Raw genomic sequence first — 17893 nt, forward strand, 5'->3', positions numbered from 1 at the left:
ATCCATGACTTCTTATTGCTCCTGTAGTACACTGGCAGTGTGTGCTTACTGATATTCTTGAAGGCCCTGGGGTTCTCACTGTGCCAGATCACAAAGGGTTTCAATATGTAGCCTGCAACATTGCCCCTAATCAAGACTATTATCCTGTCCTTAAGAGCCTTGAAACCTGGCATTGACTTGGCGTCCTTATGGATGAAAGTCCTTTCAAGCATCTGTTTTTAAAATAGGGAAGTTTCATCCATATGGAATATTTGCTCTGGCAAGTAATTTTCCTCCACAATCAGCTTATCTAGAGTTTCCAAAAATTATTTCTTTTTTATTTTATTTACTGATTTTTAGAAAGAGGGAGAGAGAAGAGAAACATCAATTTTTGTTCCACTTATTTATGTGTTCATTGGTTGACTGTATGTGCCCAGACTGAGGAGTGAACCCACAATCTTGGCACACTAACCAACTGAGCTACCCAGTCGAGGCCCCAAAATTCTTTAGTTGCTTCACATGAGACCTTGCAGATTCACCACTCACTTTCACATTCTGTAATGAATAATGATGCCTTAATCATTTAAACAACCCAGAGCTAGCAGTAAATTCAACATCAGAGTCAGGTCCAGCCTCTTCTTTCAACATCATTAACAAATTTTTTGCTTTGGTTATAACTGTCATGGTGCTGAGAGGGATAGGCTTCTATTGTCTGGTCTTCAATCTAAGTCATTAGAAATTTCTCCATGCCTGAAACAGGCCCTTCTTGAATTTTTGTTAGTCTCATTGCCTTCAATGAAGCAGATCCTTAAACAGATACGCCTGACTGGAGCATAATAACCATCACTGATTTTCCATCTTTGTAGTCTTTAATCACTTTTAATTTCATTTCCAATTCAGTCACTCAACATGGCCTCTTACTGGCAGCACTAGCAGTGGATTTTCTATGCTTAGGGACCATGATGAACAAAACAACACAAGATTATATCAAGCAAAAGAGAAAATGATGCAATCAAATGACACAGTAAACACAAGATGTATGACGCTGCTGCTGGCCTAACATGATATACTATTTTACTGCAAATTTTTTTTTAATAAGTAGAAAGAGTACACTCTAAAATAACAATAAAAAGTATAATATATAGGCCTGACCAGTGTGGCTCAGTTGGTTGGGATTCATCCCGTGCACCGAAACATTGCTGGTTTGATTCCTGGTCAGGGCACATGCCAGGTTTCAGGCTGGATCTTGATTTTTAAAATCAATTTTAAAATCTTTAAAAAAAAAGAAAAATATAGGAAATACATAAACCGGTAACAGCCATTTCTTATTATCAAGTACTGTACAAAATGGTATATGCTATAATTTTATACTATTGACAGCTAAGTAGATTTATACCAGCAGCTCCACAAACATGTGAGTTAATACATTGCACTATGACTTTACAGGAACTGGATAGGAAATTTTCAGATCCATTATAATCTATGGGACCTCTGTCATATATTCAGTCTGTCACTGACCACAATATCATTATGCAGTGCATGACTATATCTTACTGTACTGTACTCACTAATAAGTCTTTCTTCAGTTTGTCTACCTGTAATGCCCCTACTTACTCTTTGATTCTAAACTTAACTGTCACCTCCCTTCTATACAACTTCCTCCCATCACACTCTAGTAGACCTGCCTCTGCCTCCTCACCCTCTATCAAATTATATTTATATGTTAGTGGTAATGAGAACCTAAACTTCTGTAGTAAGAAATGGGATAGAAAGGAGCAGATGAGGGGTAAAAAAGGGGACATCTGTAATACTTTTAACAATAAAGATTAAAAAAAAAAAAAGAGCAGATGAAACACTGTAGTAACAGAATTCACAGTTTGACAACTGAATGGATCTGACGGAGAATTCAAAGATGACTCATAATTCAAGTTTCAGAAATGAGAGAGATAAGCCATAAACAGAGAAAGGAAAGTTAGAAAGAAGAATACATTTTAAGAGAAAGAAAATTTGTATTTGAGCATGCTGAGCTTAACGGCATGACAAACAGGTAGAGCTCTCCAGTTGGAAACTGAAGTTCAGACACTTACAGTACAGGAGTCATCTGAAAGAGGTACTCACAGAAGCCAAAGGACCAGGTAACATTACAGGGGGAAAAAACTAGATTAAGAAAAATGTGCAAGGCAAATACTTAAAAAACAAGTTGACCTTGTGAATGAAAAGAGGAGTGGCTAGAATATATAGGAGGCCCAGGAGAACTACAAAGTTATAAGGAGAAGGGAAAAGGAAAAGGGATTCACAGTGTCAAATATGAAGAATTAAAAGGCAAGAATTATGATAAAAAAAATCCCCACTTGGCAATTCAAAGGTTACTGGTAACAACAGAATAGTTTTAGTAAAAGAGGTAGCAAAATTGAAGCAATAGGCGTACTGCCTTTTCCTTTGGGCTGTTGTATAATACCCAAAAAAAAGAAAAGAAAAAAGAGAGAAGAAAGAATAAGGAAAGGTGTTTGGAAAGAATAAGGAAAGATGTTTGTTTGTTTGTTTTTAGGCCAAAGATGTTGTTAGGGGAGCTTGAAATAAAAATAATGGAGACAACTAACGAACCTATATATTCCAACAGATAAAAGGGATAAAAGAAATAGCCATGAAGTGGTCATGACAGCCTAGAAGACACATCCCTAAAACCAAATGGTAGAGAGGAAGAGTATTTATACAACTTAGAGATAAAGAAAACCAAAGCAGACCCCAGCCCATTTGGTTCATTGGTTAGAGCGTCAGCATGTGGACTGAGACTGAAGGATCCCGGGTTCGAGTCCATCCAAGGGTGAGTACCTCGATTGCAGGCTTGATCCCCAGCCCTGGTTGGGGCGCGTTCGAGAGGCAACCAATCGATGTTTCTCTCTCTCTCTCTGCCTTCTACTTCTTCTACTCATTGAAAAGCAATGGAAAAAATATCCTCGGGTGAGGATTAAAAAAGAACAAAAACATACATGCTTAAGAAAACCAAAGCTGAAGAAGCTTCTGTTTGATGTAATCTTCTTACTTTTTCAAAAAAAAAGTAAGTGAAACAACCTACAAAGTCTGAGAGCAATAAAGATGTTCTGTCCCAACAAACCCATCATACGTTGAAAATATCTTAAATTGAAAATGCATTTAATACATCTAACCTACCAAACATCATAGCTTACCCTAGCCTACTTCAAACTTGTTCAGAATACCTACACAAGCTTACAGTTGGGCACATGTCTTCAGTTTCACCTTAAGAGCAACTGCCTTCCTCCTCTCATCAGAAGCAGGAGACACAGATGGGCATTTTATAAACATGATGGGATGCAAAAACACAAAATATCCAAAAAATGTTAGCAACACAGAAAACTGCAGCGCATCAGTTGTTTACCCTCGTGATTACTGTGATTGCATGGCTAACTGGGAGCTGCAGCTTGCATTATATAACCAGGGAGTGTCTTACCACATGTTGCTAGCCCAGGAAAAGATCAAAATTTAAAATTTGAAGTATGGTTTCTACTAAATGCACATTGCTTTTGCATCATCATAAAGCCCAAAAATTCTAAATTGAACCATTAAAAGTAGGGACCAGCTGTATACTGGAATCGGGGGCTAGGAAGAAGGTAGAATAAATAGGTCTGAAAGAGCCCTAGAATTTAAGTCAATTAGAAAAGAATTGCAAACCAATATAAGTAAGTATTCTGGAGCAGACTTTCTAAGTAATTGTTCATCTCATTTTCACTTAACTAGCAGAAGAGCACAAATTCTTTAGTGTATTTGACTTGGTTGTTATTCTTTTGTAAAGAGCCTTCTGTATTCTGATCTGAGGTAATGATGTTCTGTATGCATTTTCCCTTGTATATTACTCCATCTTTTTCTTTGCTATGTTACAAAACTTTTAAAGTAATCATTTTAATGCTTTAATGTGGCTTCAGTCTTGCTCTGAAGCTTTGCTTAAATATTAAAGTAGTAATTGATTACTTATGAAATCCTCAATATCTTTTTTCTAGAAGAAAAGTATTTGAGAAAACTATAAAAAAAAAAAGCAATTCTAAACCAAGAAATGGCTGTATCTTGCCCTAGCCAGTTTTGCTCAGTGGTTAGAGTATCGGCCTTCTGACTGAAGGGTCCTGGGTTCAATTCTGCCCAAGGGCACGTACCTCGACTGCAGGCTCAATCCCTGGCCCTGGTCAGGGCGCATGCGGGAGGCAACCAATCAATGTGTCTGTCTCACACTGATGCTTCTCTCTCTCCCTTTCTCTCTTTCCCTTCCACTCTCTCTAAAAAGCAATGGAAAAAATATCCTCAGGTGAGGATTAAAAAAAAGGAAAATAAATGGCTATATCTTCTGACAGCTGCTCATTTATTATGATTAAAAATAAAATGCCCTGGGAAAATATGAATATGATTGTCTTTAGTATTTTGAAGCTTCAAAAGATACAAAAAAAGTGTCTGTTTTCCTTTACACTAAATTTTTTCCCACTACATAATTCATGCTTAGGTACAATATATGTATTAGAAATTCAGTGGGACATTTAAAAATAAATATGACATAGCATACATCAAAAGAATATTGTTGCCATAAAAACAGTCACCTTAGAAAGCTCTATACTTCCCCGGCCGGTGTGGGGGACTCAGTTCGCTGAGAGTCGTCCCATGCACCGAAAGGTCGAGGTTCAATTCCTAGTCAAGGCACATGCCCAGACTGCAGATTCAGTCCCTGGTTGGGGTATGTACTGGAGTCAACGGATCAGTGTTTCTCTTTCACATTGATGTTTCTCTCTCTCTCCCCCAGGTCTTCCCTCTCTCCCCCTTCCTCTCTCTCTAAAATCAATAACATATTTTAAAGGAAAAAAAAAAGAAGCTCTATACTTATTCCTAGAATGCTGTCATTGCATATAAACCTTTGGGAATTCAACTTTTGGAACTCCTTTAAAGTCCTAACACAACCTGTATAATATTGTAAATATAGCTTTGATTTGGGAATATTTCTGGTTATCATAAGGTAATTTATTTAAATTAGAAATACCACTTTTGAACAAAAAGTGTGACTAAACGCATGAAACAAATTTTCTTACATTGCTATAATGACACCTTCACTAAAATATATTTATAGATGCATTCCCCTCCTCCACAGTGTCTGCTCTGTGGGTTATCACTCATACATTCTAGTATGCTGGGTAAAAATAAAAATTCAATCATTTTATAGCCATACTTCTTACTATTAGGTAATACAAGAAGCTCTGATCATTTCTAAGAGTCAAATTATTGAATATTTGGAAGTAGCTAAAGCACTTTCATTTTTAAACTTAGCTAGTTGTTATTCAATGTCCTTTTTTTATACTATGCTAAAAATGCACATTACCCCTTTGGCATATACCCAATACCACCCTACTCAGTCAGTTGTCTACTCCTGTTACACACATATTATATACACATGAACACCTCTATTTTTAAATTCCCTACATATGTCATTTTTTCCTAGTTTGACACTTGAATGTTACCTGCTGGCTTTGCCTCCAGATGAGCCCTAGGACAGTCTTTCTAACGGCAGCAATGCATTTCTCCTTTGGTTCATTTTGGAAAATAGTATAGTCCCATTCAGCTGCCTTGAGCTTAACTTTGTTCAAACTTAACTAAAATCAGTTTACCCCACCTTCTACTCCCAAAATAAACAAAAAATAACTAAAGAGCATAATCTTTTCTTTAATTCATAAGAAGCTTCGATCACTTTTGAAGCCCTACCTCTGAGAATTATTCAACTTTGCCTATATTCTCTTCAGAAATATTTATTATTAACTCAGAGTTTAAGTTCTTTCTATTCTCGCCCGGCCGGGCATGGCTCAGCGGTTGAGTGCCGACCTAGGATCCAGGCGATTGGGGTTCGATTCCCAGTCAGGGCACATGCCCGGGTTGCGGGCTCGATCCTCAGTCAGGGGCATGGGGGAGGCAGCCGATCAATGACTCTTTCATCATTGATGCTTCTATCTCTCTCTTTCTCCCTCTCCTTTCCTCAATCTGAGATTAATAAAGATATATTTTTTAAAAATAGTAAGTTCTCTCTATTCTCAAAGTTATGCACATAAACTAAGAAATGTCCAAGAAAAGATTAACTAGCCATCTTGATTCCTCAAGACAGTCCCAATTTTGTCCACTGATGAACCATCTATTAGACCATAAATCTCACTTTTGATTCAGGAAAAAAACCCAGTGACTGTATTTAAGGGAAGAGTTAAAGTACATTCTAGAAAAAGGTCAGTGAATGTCTACCCAGCTTTGAAAATTGGAAAAGAAAATCAAAATAATTCATTTTATGAAGAAAGAAGCAGAGGCCCAGAGGGGCAAGTGGCTTACCCAAGTTCATATATTTGGTGGCAGAGCCAACACTAGTGTCCAAGTCTCCTGATTCCAAGTCCAAAGCTTTTCTACCTTATCCATTTATTCATATTACTAAACAGGATTATGCTAAATTAAAGGAGCCAGGCACAAAAGACTACATATTCTATGATTCCATTAATATCAAGCTTCTAGAAATGGCAAAACTATAGAGATGAAAAGCAGATCAGTGGTTGCCTGAGGCTGAGGGTAGAAGCAGGGATTGAGCAAACTTGGCAAGAGGGAGCTATTTTAAAATTGGATTGTGATCATTGTTGCACAAATGTATAAATTTGCTAAAACTTGAATTGTGAATTTTACGGTATATAAATTATACTTTAATAAAGCTATTCAAAAAATTACTAAGAAGGAACTCTCAGAAAATGTCAAAATATCACTAAAACATGAAGAAACCAGCTTTTTTCCTAACTTCAGATCCTTTTCCCTTCAGAATTTCCAAGTTAAGTACCTTACCTCCCAACCTTACATTTGCCACGGAAACAGAAAGTGACAGGTATGGCACAAATATACACATGGGATTTGTGCAAAATTCCTATGAAACACTTTCGCTATTGATCATTATTTCCTTTCGACAGGCTCTGCACCAATCTAGCTAAGCCTCTGCAGACAGCTATAGAATAGAGGATGTGCTCTTTTATCTGTTATCTGGTCTGACAAATTACTCCAAAACAAAATTCCTTGGTGATTTCATTTTCATGACACCTTTATGCCATTATAATTTGAAACACCAATAGAGTCTTTTATTAAGAGGAACTATTCCTAATTGCATATTAGCAAGTTTCTTTAGTTCTTATCTGTGCATCCTTAGTAGGCATACTCAGCATTGACAACATATTCTTTGTTTACTTACCAATTAAAAATAACATTCTCTCTCATCCTATGCATGCTTTACACCTATAGGATGTACTGTTTGGACCTTAAAAATAAACAGAGTTTTCATTAATGGAGGCCCAGATATCTGTTACTATGTCAGAGGAAGTAGTCAGGATGCATACTTCTCATACTGCTGAGGCTCAGTTTACCAAGGCTAAGGGACCTTTTGGCCTCAAGAATTCAATCACCACCTTCCTAAGCCCTAGAGTTTCACTAAACTTTCTAAAAGAAAAAGAAAAATCAGAACCTTATAAAGAGAAGGCAAGCCCTGGCCAGTGTGGCTTAGTTGGTTGAAGCATCATCCTGTGCACCAAAGAGTCACAAATTCGATTCCCGGTCAGGGCACATACCCAGGTTGCGGGTTTATTTCCTGGTATAGTCCTCTGTAGGGGAGCATACGGAAGGCAACCAATCAATGTTTCTCTCTCACATGGATGTTTCTCTCTCTCTAAAATCAATAAAAACATATCCTCGGGTGAGAATTTAAAAAAATAATAATTAAACAAAAAGAAAGAAAGCAAAAATGTTTACCCTGGCTTAAGCTCTAATTTTAAACAGGTTTTCTCAAAATTACAGTATTTTGAATTTGCTAACTATGAATGAAGTAGTTACTCAAAGAAATAAAAGCATGAAAAATATAGCAGTCTCTACTGATTATATCTCTTTTTCATGTACAAGTACATTTCCATATGCCAAAGAAGTTAAATCAGTCAGATCCCAAATGATTAGGGGCCTAATTATCAAACACACACTTTCTCCTTGTGAAGTTTTCACAATAACTGGCTCAAACCTGCTAACAGTATTCCCATGAATGGAGAACACTCCTGTTAATTTTAGTTTAGGGGTTAGTTCTCGTAAATGGACAAAGTATTTTTTTTACATTATATTATTGCAATGAAGCACAAAGAAGGTGAAGAGATGTCTTAAAAACCAATTTCTTGCAGTCAGAAACTCCATAGATGAAGACAGAAATAACACAGGAAGTATAAGAATGTATTCCAGAAAATTGGAACAGGGGAATATAATATATTAAATATTAAGTAGAGCCCGGCCGGGCGTGGCTCAGCGGTTGAGCGTCGACTTGGGATCCAGGCGATTGGGGTTCGATTCCCGGTCAGGGCACATGCCCGGGTTGCAGGCTTGATCAATGACTCTATCATCATTGATGTTTCTATCTCTCTCTCTCCCTCTCCTTTCCTCTCTCATATTTAAATAAATAAATAAATAAATAAATAAATAAATAAATAAATATTAAGTAGAACAATAATGTGAGTAATGCAGGCCCCTTAACAATGAACCAACATTTCCCATATCCCTTTTTATATGGAGGTACAAAATCTTGTTTTTAAATAAATAATATTAAACTCTATACCAACTGACATTCTTTTAGTCTCTTGCCTGCTGCCTCAAATGGAACTAAAATCATTAGAATAAATCTATTACAATATAAAAGTGAATGTTTTACCACGACCTGTTCTATGAACTCTAAGAAAAAAAATCCTATAAAGATGGTCAACTACATTTCCTACCACTGTTGGAAGAGGAAAGATGACAAACAAGTAGAAGAATATAGAGGGAGAGAAAAAAACTAAACAAAAAAATCTCCCTCACCTCCAAGTAAGGCAGGCTCATCAACCAGTGCAATCCTCTGCCTCTCTCAGTCTCCCTCCCTTCACTGACTGCCTCAAGCATAGCTGAGATCTGTGACAATGGATATAATAGAAAAGCTACAAGTTATCTTTTTCTACCTTTACCACTAATCAAGATATTATAATTAATTATATTTTTAAATTATAAAAATGCTTTTAAAAACTAGCCCATGAAATGTTGACTTATATGTTTTAATAACTTTGGTATGCTTTTACAATTTGATAGTTTGTAAGTATTGTTTTTACTAAGGCAAATTTATTCTGGCTCTAGGTATTAATGAAATTTGATATCTCATTTAAGGGAAATGATATAAATAACCAGCCACAAAATTAGTAAAAATTTAAAATTCATTCATGGTTCATTAACAGTCTTGAGTGAATAAGATTTACATAGACACAAAACAGGTTCATTTCAGTTATAGAGTATGTTTGAGATAAGTCAAATAGAAGAATCTCCCATTTTCTAATTTTGTCCATTTATATTCAGAAAGTTATAGCATTTAAAGTTCATATCACATAATGTTTCTCATACCTCAGATTCTAAAATAAACATTACCTTTTCCCATTTACATCTAAGATTAATTTCAACATTTTATTAGTTTATAATAGCAATTTTCAACCAGCGTGCCACAAGAATATTTAAAACATGCAATACCTGACTATTTAGCAGGGGCACCGACCTTTTTCCTTAGATTGTCAAATAAAAAAATGACAACAGCCAACACAACAATAGCCATCTGGTGTGAAAGAATCAAAATTATACCTATTTCTTTTTGTCAGATCAATAAAAAATATATTTTTTGATGTGTCAAAGAATTTTAGTAGTTTATACGTGCCATGAGATGAAAAAGGCTGAAAATCTCTGGTTTATAACATGAGCTTTATTTACACTAACTGCTCATTAAGACTATGACAAGGAAAACTGTTAAATCTGATCCTTTTTTTGTACTGGTTTCCTCTTTGCCTTTTTTTATGATTTTTTTTTTTCTCATTGACTTTAGAGAGGGAGGAAAAGAGAGACACAGAAAGAGAAACATCCATGTGAGAGAGGTACACTGAGGTGTTTCAATTGGTTGTCTCCCACACACGCCCCAACTGGGGATCAAATCCCAACCTAGGTATTATGCCCTGACCTGAAATTGTACCCGCCAACCTGTGACCTTCTGGTGCACGGAGTATGCTCCAACCACTTAAAACACTGGCCAGGGCAAGTCTGATCTTCTTAATATAAATATGTTGTCATACTATTTCAGTTTATCCCACTGGAGAAATACATTTGGAAAGCCCGAATTCCAAGATACAACAAATACAGGGAGGGAGCATTTTAGTAGTGATCTTTAAGGTTTTATTCCAGTGCTTCGACGAAGAGGTTACACCACAGAAGCAGTACCAAAGAAAAGAGAATAATACAGCAAAGGCAAGTCTGAACCACATAAGTACTGGCCTTATACTGGTATAATCCGTCAATTAAAAAAAGATCCTTAAAATGCAAAACATATTTTCTTTTCACATGTCATTTTCTGACACACAAAAAAATCCTATCCCAAAAGGTAATTTTTTAAAAGTAGTAGCTGAGTAAGGTATTAGGTTTTGGCAAATGAAATCTTTTTTATGTTGTTAATCCTCACACATGGATATTTTTTCCAGATTTTTTTTTTTTTTTTTTTAGAGAGAGTGGAAGGGAGGGAGGAAAGGGGGGTGAGAAAGACAAACATCAATGTGAGAGAGACACATTGATTAGTTGCCTCCCACACTCGCCCTGCAACCCCGGTAACATGCCCTTTACCAGGAATCAAACCTAAGACCCTTCAGTGCACTGGCCAACGCTCTAACTACTGAGCCACACCAGCCAGGGTGCAAATAAAATCTTTTTAAAAGAAAACTTAAAGAGTATAAGAAACTCTTATATTGAAATACATGGAGTAATCCCATCGGCCTATTTGCTCTCCTCTATCAAAAAGAAAACATACAGTATCATTTAAAGTTTATATGGGTTATATGTTTAGAATATTGTACAGATTGATATAAAGTAACTTAATCATGAAAGAAAAAGCTATATCAAGGGAGTGATATGGTTCCTTTCATTGGTTTGATTCCTAACTATTCCAAATGGAAAACTGTGGGATAATGGAGGGTGGTGGCTGAAGGGGAGATGCAGGCAAGAGAGTAGAATATAGAAAGTAAGGTTGAGACTTCAGACTAATCCGTTAAAAAAATACATCTTAAGTGCATACATATTCCCATATAATTGTCTTTTGTTGGGAATTTTAACGTTTTTAAAAAATTAATTGTAAATATCTTTTACTTTTAAACTGTTTAATGTCCATTATAATGAATTACAATTTAATAACAATTCAAATTGTAAAAAAGAAACCATATGCTTTATGGTAAAAAAATATAAGCCAGAGAATCAGTAAAAGGAGAACCAAAGGAAATCTTGCATTGGTCCTCTAAATGCTACACCCACTACACTACTATTGACAGTAGAAGACTGAAAGTAGGTATCTCCACTGAAAAGTACCAAAGGACCAGTATTGATGCAGGCTATAATAGTAACATTTTTGGTTTCAGAGTTGTTTAGAATCTTAGTTTGGTTTTCTTTTTAAGAAAATTAATTTATTTACATGTTTATATTTACTCTTATTATAAATGGAGACTCTTACTTTTACAAAAGTGCTATAATATGATTTACCATTTAATTAAACCACAGATTTACTAAATGTCGTTTTTAGTAAATTAAAAATAACAATTAAAAATGGTATGCCCTATCCAGTTTGGTTCAGTGGTTAGAGAATCATCCTGTCAAGGGCAAGTACGTCGGGTTGCAGGCTCCATCCAGGCCCCAGTAGGGGGAGCATGCAGGAGGAAACCAATCGATATGTCTCTCAGATTGATGTTTCTCTGTCTCTCACTTTCCCTTCCACTCTCTCTATAAAATCAATAGAAAAAATATCCTCTGGTGAGGATTGACAAAACAAAACAAACAAAAAAATGGTAATGGTTTGTTCCTGGAATTCAGCACCAAAAAAATAAAAAATAGTAAAAGGTACATAAGAATATTCCAGGATGTCTTATAGAACTTTTATTTATAGCATTAACCCTTTAAGTATAGTAAACACTTACTTCACTATTCTTACAGATATCATTCCTTTCAAATGATCTATTTTTTTATTTTATCAACATTGAGATTCTATTTACATAATGAAGAGCAATGGAGAACACATAGCCCAACCACTAAGAAACTAAATATTCTAATGATTTTAATGTACACATTATCAATTTCTACCTTGAATTTGAAGAATGTAAACAGTGAGAATTCACACACCTAACTGATTACAGTTTAGATATCTAAATAATGTACCACAGACCAAGAAATAACTGCTTCATATTCAAAGGCACAAGCTCAATTTAGTAGATCAGCTGGACTCACTGCACTATATCGCAGGAGACAGAGGTTAAGAAGTGACCTTGGAATCCTTGCTCCACAGATGTCTCAAGAGTCTATTTCCTTATTGAAAGTACCTCTACTTCTTTAAAAATATATAGATAAATTATTGATTTTATAGAGAGGAAGGGAGAGGGAGAGAGAGATAGAAACATCAATGATGAGAGGGAGTCATTGATCAGCTGCCTCCTGTATGCCCCCTGCTAGGGATCGAGCCCCCAGGCATGTGCCCTAACCAGGAATCCAACCAAGATCTCCTGGACCATAGGCTGACGCTCTACCACTGAGCCACGCCATCCAGGCAAAAGTACCTCTACATTTGATAAATACCTATATTACTACACAACTGATATCTTTGCCCATATAAGACTCTACTTGAAATTGGAGAGGGATGGGAGATGGGGGGAGGGGGTAAAAAGGAGAAAATGGGGGACATCTGTAATACTTTCAACAATAAAAATAAAAATTTTTTTTAATTTTTTAAAAGACTGCTTGAAGTTTTTTTGATATTTAAGACTGTAGATGCTACAATAAAAAAAATTTTAAGAACATGCAATCTGCACAAAAGGTCAAGATATACTCCTTCCCTTCTAATGCACTGCACAAGAAGATTAAGACAGTACTACCACACACCTTAAGTTTGGGGACATATTTTCAGAAATTTTAAATGAGAAATTCAATAAACCTTAAACATGTACTTTCCATTATTTCAGATAATGAAAAGATATTTTAACTAATTTGTAATACACAATATATATACTCCACAAACAACGGTACACAGATATATGCCCATATCAATTCCCTTACTCTTTTCATTAAAAATGTATGTTTCACCCTGGCCTGTGTGGCTCACTGGTTAAAGCATCAGCCTTATCACCAAAGGGTTGCAGTTTGATTCCCTGTCAAGGACTGGTATCTGGGTTGCAGCTCCGATCCCCACAAGTGGAGGAGGCAACCAATTGATGGGTCTGTCTCACATCAATGCTTCTCTCTGTCTCTCCCCTCCTTCTCTCTAAAAATCAATGGGAAAAATAGCCGCAAGTGAGGATTAACAAAAAATAAATACCAGAAAGTAAATTAACAAAAAATAAATGAATAAAAATAAAAATGTATGTTTCCTCTGGTCATAAAAATCTGGTTTAGGGTGTTTTAAAAGTTCAAACATATTAAGCTATTCTTTGCTTTGGCACTAGCTCCCCCTCCAGACCGACCTGCTAATAAACTGCACTTAAACAAGGAACACAAGTTTTTCCAAAGCACTAGCAAATTTCAAAATTTACCACTTTTAAAGACATTCCAATTCCTTAAAATAACTAGCTAAAATTTGTAACCAAGCATTTTAGAATATAACCAGAATTAGTTTTTTCAATACTATTACATCTCAAACAGAGCTAACTTATAGAAAAACAACTTCAAGTGACTTAAAATTTAAGAACATCCTAAAATAAATCTATGTAGTGGTATATTTTATGGATATTATTTTGAACTACTATCCTAATAAACCACAAGATATTCTTCATGTTAGCTCACTACTTGATCAAAGATACATTTTTACATGTTTCTGTAGTCTATGCAAGTTTCATTCCAGCTGTTCAGCTTTTCAATTCAAGTAGAATTCTCAATTTATAACACGGCAAAAGGAAAATCCATGCCTCCAAACTACCCTTCTATTTTCCTTCTAACCTACTCATTTCTAACTCCCTACATTTTTACACTTTACTAAAGTGTAAAATCACAATTTCAAATGTTTGAATTCCCACCTTATTCTTACTATTATATTTATAAATCAAGTAATCAAGACTTTCTACACACATTTTATAGTATATTTCACAAGGCTAAAAACATACCGGGAGTTAATATTTTGGCATAACATTTTAGGGGTTTTTTTTGTTGTTTTTTAAATATATCTTTATTGATTCAGAGAGAAGAAGGGAGAGGGAGAGAGCTGAAACATCAATGATGTGACAGTAGTCACTGATCAGCTGCCTCCTGCATGCCCCCAACTGGGGATGGAGCCCACACCTGGGCATGTGCCCTGACCAGGAATCAAACCACAATCTCCTGGATCCTAGGTTGATGCTCAACCGCCGAGCCACACCTAGCCCAGCAGGTTGTTTTTAACTTAAAGGAGAATACAACTTACTCCATTATTTCAGTGAGCTCTGTGGTGCTTAAATAATTTCTCTCCTAAAATGATTTCTATATGATGCACCCTTTAAAAGAATTACACATAAAAACAAAATTTAATCAAGAAAATAAATATGCACTTAACCCCAGAACAAGGGGGAAAACTAGTATAATGAAACCTTGCCTCTCTAAAGAGAGCCAAGCCGAAGTTCAGTCAGTTACTTGTGCTAAGTTTAAGACATGGCACCTCTTCCAGCCTTTATCCAAGGCCTCAATCAAAAAGCTAGTGTAGAGACAGAGAGCTGCTCTTGCCACCATCAACATGGAGACTTTGTACTGAGACCCACACTTAGTGCTGAAATGACTCAACCTGAAGCTGAAGAAGCCACCCTGGGTGCACAAGCCCTCAGTCATGACAGGACACCCACTAGTCATAGTGTTTTATTTCCTCATCACCAGAGGAATAATTTATTATGTTATTGTTGAACCTCCAAGTGTTGGCTCTATGACTGATGGACATGGGTATCCGACACCAGTAGCTTTCTAGGCCTATAGAGTAAATGAACAATATATTATGGAAAAACTCACATCCAGCTTCCTGTTTACAATGGGAGGTTTAGGTTTCATAAACCTAGACTGACCCAATGCACCAAGCATTCCAAAACTCAATTGATTTCTTCTTCTATTCATTGGATTCGTCTGTGTCCTACTGAGCTTTTTTCATGGCTAGAGCATTCATGAGAATGAAACTGCCTGGCTATCTGATGGGTTAGAGTGTCTTCTGAGAAGAACTCTGTGGATACTGGATTTGTTCCTGTTAATAAAGTTTTAAAGGCTGTACCATTCCTCTGATATGAAAATATGGAAAAAGGTGAAAAGCAACAGAAAACACAGGAAGCATATTAAAGCTCAGACTAGAATTCTCTTCTTGGTATCAAAGAGACAAGCTTATCACAGTGTTTTTTCCTGCTGACCTATACGGACATACCAATGATGTTAAATGGCATTTTTCTTCTCAGTTTTTAATTTCTTAAAGAAAATATACTCCATTTCCACAACTATAATAAATAAATAAATAAATAATAAATAAATAAATAAATAAATAAATAAATAAATAAATAAATGCTGATATATGGCAAAACGCTAAAAGCTCACCATGGATAAACTAACCACGACATTGTCATTGAACTTAAGAAATAACACTGCGTCTCTGACGTTCCGTGTGGCTAAAGATTGCAATCCCCACGGTGAGAGAACAGGTGCTGCGACCTACAATCCACTCACTCTTGCAGGACAAACCCTTAAACTAATAAAGACTCATTTAACCTTTCCAAGTAAGTTTAGATACTCAAAAGCCACCAGCTCATCATTTCCACATTAAATGGGGAACGCATCCGTTAAGGCATTAGCTCCTCGCTGGGAGTGGATCTTTGTATGGGTCCACTCCCAGATTTCTAGCCCAAGAACCCCTCTCGAAAGCCCATAACGCACAGGCATCCTCCTCCCCACAGTCTGACTTCAGGGACAGAGCTGCTGGAGAAAGGTCAGGTAGGTGTGGAGGAGAGGAGAGGGACACCTCCTACCCCGCCCCCATCTCTCCTCTCCTCGGCTTCGGCCCTTGCCCTATGCAAGGAGGAGCGATACCGAGGGCAGCGCCGGCACCGCTCAGCGTCCTGGCCCGGGCGGCGGGCGCCCCTCACCCCCTGCCGGCGCCCTCCTGGCCCCGCAAAGGCACCGCCAGAGCGTCCCGGGGGCTCCCTCCCCACTTTTCCCGGAGCCCTCGGATAAGCAGCAGCAGTTGCAGCAACAGGCCCGGGGATCGCCTTGAGAAAAAGAGCAGCGACAGCCTCCAGTCAGATCCCCGGAGCCTCATCGGATCCCGCGCTTGCCCAGCCCCAGACCCCGAAGCGCGCGGGGCCCGGCCCCCAAACGCCCCCTTACCCGAGGCGGGAGCAGAGGCGGTCTCCGCTGTTCCCCAGTCGCCGCCGCCACAGCCCTCAGCCGCAGCTGCCCTGCGTTGGGAGAGTGGGAGGGGTGGCTGGGTGGAGGATGCTACTCGCGACTCGAGGGAGAGGAAGAAACGGAAACAGGAACCACCGCCGCCGCTTAACGGAGCCTTCGGTGCCAGTGATTGAGGGAGAGCGCGAGGCGGCGCGAGCAGGACAGTCGCTGACAGCGCGAGACCGAGCGCGAGCCGGGTCCCCGGCGCGCGACCCCGAGCGGCGCCGGCCCCATTCCGCGAGGAGAAGAAGGGGACGGGTTGACTGGGGGCTGGGAGGGGGCGGCGAGGGGCGGGAGCCTGTAGCGGAGGGAACCCGGCCACTCCGGTCGGCCGGAGATAACGCGCGCACGCGCCGGAGCGGCTCTGACAACGAGAGCAGGCGGGGAAACCCAGGATAGCACAGGCGTGCGCGCGCGAGTGGGGGCGCGCGCCCCTCCGCGTTCCAGGCTTCTGGGAGAGGGCGCGCATGCGCCGGCCCCTGCCACCTACGGCGACCCTGGCATGTGCCAGGGCTTCTCCCCGCCCCCTTTTCGCTGCGCCCTTGCACAGCGTAGCCGCAGCATCCACGGCTAGGAAGAGCCGCGGGCCACAGCGGGACCGGGAGACTTCCAGCAGCGCAGCCGCTGCGCGCGCGGGCGCCGGCTCCAACACGAGCGTAGGCCGCCCTCTACCGCTTGAAGGCCGGAGGCTGAGGGGGCGCCAGTCTAGCCAGCTCCCCGTTCCCGGGAGCGCCACCTCCGGGGAATTCCGTACTCCCGACCGCAGGGACGGACTGGCCCACACCAGTTCAGCCGCGGCCCCAAGGAGCACTGGTACTGGAGACTGGAAGCAGGCTCTTTGCCACTTGTTAGCGGTGATGGCTGCGGCCCGGCTGCAGCTTGCAACGCGAACACAGAATGGCACGCACCCACATGAGACTGGCCAAGCCCTGCTTTATCTTGTGAGAACTGTGTTTCCACATTCGCCGGACATAAAGATCCCCCACGAAGGCCTGAGTTCGACGCCTGGCCTCTCCCCCGACCCGCGGCTGCGACAGCCCCTGTGAGGCGGAAGTTTATTCTGCACGGGAAGGAGAACAAGGAACGGAGGGGTGGGGGGCTTTTTCTTAGGATGCTTCCTACCCGCTCGGACTCGGAAAATCCCTGACGCCCGCGGTGCAGAGCAGTGAGCCGAAGAGCTAGCGCACACCAGCCCAGCCGGCGAGCTGAGACCAAGGACCCGAGCGCGCTGCCCCGGTACACAAAGTAATCGCGGGCCGAGTGGGGTGCCGCGCCGGCCAATCAGAGGCGCGAGCTGCGTGAGTGGAGTGCGAGCCGGCCTATCAGAGGGCGGGAAGATGAGCTTCCTTTACCGAACTCTTCCCTGTGGCTCGGGACCCAGATCCCGAGCCTGAGGTGCGGCGCCGCGGAAAAAGCG

General features: G+C 39.6%; 1 protein-coding gene and 1 pseudogene across 4 annotated transcripts in view; one reads left to right on the top strand and one right to left on the bottom strand.

The window, feature by feature from the left end:
• Positions 1 to 17647, bottom strand: part of FUT8 (fucosyltransferase 8) — a 180740-nt gene extending 163093 nt beyond the window's left edge. For 3 of the 4 annotated variants that reach the window (XM_016223829.2, XM_016223826.2, XM_016223833.2), the window contains exon 1: positions 16417 to 16702. The gene's annotated coding sequence lies outside the window, so the exon portion shown is untranslated. Of the gene's footprint in view, positions 1 to 16416; positions 16703 to 17598 lie in introns of those variants that run through there. The other variant, XM_016223827.2, reaches the window with a different exon arrangement.
• On the top strand, positions 14798 to 15248 carry LOC107545686 (oligosaccharyltransferase complex subunit OSTC pseudogene; annotated as a pseudogene).
• Positions 17648 to 17893: the final 246 nt, after the last annotated feature.

The sequence above is a fragment of the Miniopterus natalensis genome, chromosome 1 (genome assembly GCF_054644295.1).
Source record: "Miniopterus natalensis isolate mMinNat1 chromosome 1, mMinNat1.hap1, whole genome shotgun sequence".
Taxonomy (NCBI): domain Eukaryota; kingdom Metazoa; phylum Chordata; class Mammalia; order Chiroptera; family Miniopteridae; genus Miniopterus; species Miniopterus natalensis.